The 2,509-nt window shown below is 40.1% G+C and overlaps 1 pseudogene; it reads right to left on the minus strand.

The window, feature by feature from the left end:
- Positions 1-1,670: 1,670 nt before the first annotated feature.
- On the minus strand, positions 1,671-2,176 carry LOC100608956 (coiled-coil-helix-coiled-coil-helix domain-containing protein 2-like; annotated as a pseudogene).
- Positions 2,177-2,509: the final 333 nt, after the last annotated feature.

Here is a 2,509-nt window from a genome sequence, read left to right on the forward strand (position 1 = left end):
ATGCAGATAGGGCCTCTGCTAAGGACTGAATCCCTTTTAGAGTATTTTATTTTACTGTGGTAAATAAACATAACAAGAATTTATCATTTTGACCATTTTGGAGAATACGATTAATTCATTGATATTAAGTACATTCACAATGTTGTGCAGCCATCACCACTATCTGTTTTCAGAAGTTTTTCATCACATCAAACAGAAACTCTACCCATTACACAGTAACTCCTCATTCTCCCCTCTCCCCAGGTCCCTAGTAACCACCATTCTACTTTATGTCTCTATGAAGTTGCCTATTCTATATACCTCATACAAGTGGAATCACACCATATTTGTCTTTTCTTGTGTCTGCTTATTTCACTTAGCATAATATTTTCAAGCGTTATCCATGTTGTAGCATGTATTGAAATTTCATTCCTGTCTACCTTTTGGCTGCTATGAATAATACAGTTGTCTCTCTGTATTTGTGGGTTCTGCATCCATGGATTCAACCAATCATGGATTTAAAAATACTTGGAATGGCCAGGTGTGCTGGTTCATGCCTGTAATCCCAGCACTTTAGGAAACCGAGACAGGTGGATCACCTGAGGTCAGGAGTTCAGGACCAGCCTGGCCAACATGGTGAAACCCTGTGTCTACTAAAAATACAAAATTAGTTGGGCATAGTGGTGCGCGCCTGTAATCCCAGCTACTTGGGAGGCTGAGGCATGAGAATCACTTGAACCTGGGAGGCAGAGGTTGCAGTGAGCTGAGATCACACCACTGAACTCCAGCCTGGGCTATGAAGTGAGACTCTGTCTCAAAAAAAAAATTGGAAAAAAGATACAATAATAAAATAATACAAATTTAAAAATATAGTATTAATGATTTCCATAGCATTTACAGTATATTAGGTATTATAAGTAATCTAGAGATGATTTAAGGTATATGGGAAGATGTGCATCAGTTTATATAAATACTACACCATTTTTTCCCTTATATCTACTGATTGCTTTTGCAAAACTACACCATTTTATATATGGGACTTGAGCATCCGCAGATCTGGGTATCCAAGAGGGTCCTGGAACCAATCCCCTACAGAACCTGAGGGATATTGTTGTACAAGTATCTGTTTCAGTCCCTGCTTTCAATTCTTTTGAGTATATATTGAGGAATGGAATTGCTGGATTATATAGTAATTTTATGTTTTGAATTTTAGAGGAACTGCCAAACTGTTTTCCATAGCAGCTGAACCATCTTACATTCCACCAGCAATGCATGAGGGTTCCAATTTCTCCACATCATCACCAATGCTTGTTATTTTCATGAAAAATAAACAGCCATCCTAATTTGTGTGAAGTGGTACCTCACTGTGGTTTTGATTTGTATTTTCCAAATGACTAAGGCATGTATTTATTGGCCATTTGTTTATCTTCTAGAGAAATATTCATTTTCTTGGAAGAAAATCATCTCATTCTAATTGACTCACAAAGAATAAAATCATAACAGCCAGTTTAAGGAGGCCACACAAACATTTGCCCAGCCCCACATTCTACACCATCTTAATGAAATTCTACACAGTTAGAACACCCTCTTCCATTTCAATTCTGAAGCAAGGAAGCTATAGATGACACACGAGAGGTTTAACTGATGGTTATACTTTATACCTTCACTATCAATTTTATTTTAATAGTGAATTAACTTGGAGAGCTGATTTTCCATTTCTCCAATTTGAACTTCTTGATTAGGCCTATCTGTTTGCAAGTCTGCACTGTTTGAGAACCTCATTGAAAGCCCCACAGAGCTTGTTGATGTCACCCTGGTTCTGGGCACACTCCAAAAACTGTTTGATCTCATGGAAACAAGGCTGCAGCTGCTGTGCTGGCCAGGTTCCCTGATGCTGCTGGTAAGTGATGTCAGGTTTTGCAGGCTCACCATTACTTCCTCCACTGAAGCTCCCAGTGAGGGCATAACCCAGTGTGTGACCCACAGCAGAGCCTACAGGCACGCCAGCTGCAGTGGTTGCCATTTGGGCCATCAGACTTGGCTGCTAGGGTGCAGGAGCAGGAGAGCCAACTGCAGATGGGGGTGCCACTGCTGGCGGCTGAGCTGCTGGTGCTAGCCTGGGTGTAGCTCTCATCTGAGGTGCCCGGCTGGTGGGAGGGGCCCTGTAGGAGGTGTGGCTTCGGCTTCCACGTGGCATACTAGCTGCACGGTGGCTCAGCATTTGGTAATACTCATTTTTGAATTGAGTTGTTTGTTTTTGTCACTGAGTTTTAGGAGTTGTTTATTCTGGATACAAATCCCTTATCAGATATGTCATTTGCAAATATTTTCTGTCATTCTGTGGGTTGTTTTTTCACTCTGTTGATTGTGTCCTTTGATGCAAAAAGTTTTAAACTTTCATTAAAAAATGGTTCTTTAATATTTACTTTTGTTGACTGTGTTGTTGGTGTCGTATCCAAGAAATCGTTGTCAAATCCAATCTCATGAAGATTTCCCCGTTTTTTCTGAGAGTTTATTGTTTTAGCTTTTA

This window comes from Pan troglodytes, chromosome 7 (genome assembly GCF_028858775.2).
Source record: "Pan troglodytes isolate AG18354 chromosome 7, NHGRI_mPanTro3-v2.0_pri, whole genome shotgun sequence".
In the NCBI taxonomy this organism is placed as follows: domain Eukaryota; kingdom Metazoa; phylum Chordata; class Mammalia; order Primates; family Hominidae; genus Pan; species Pan troglodytes.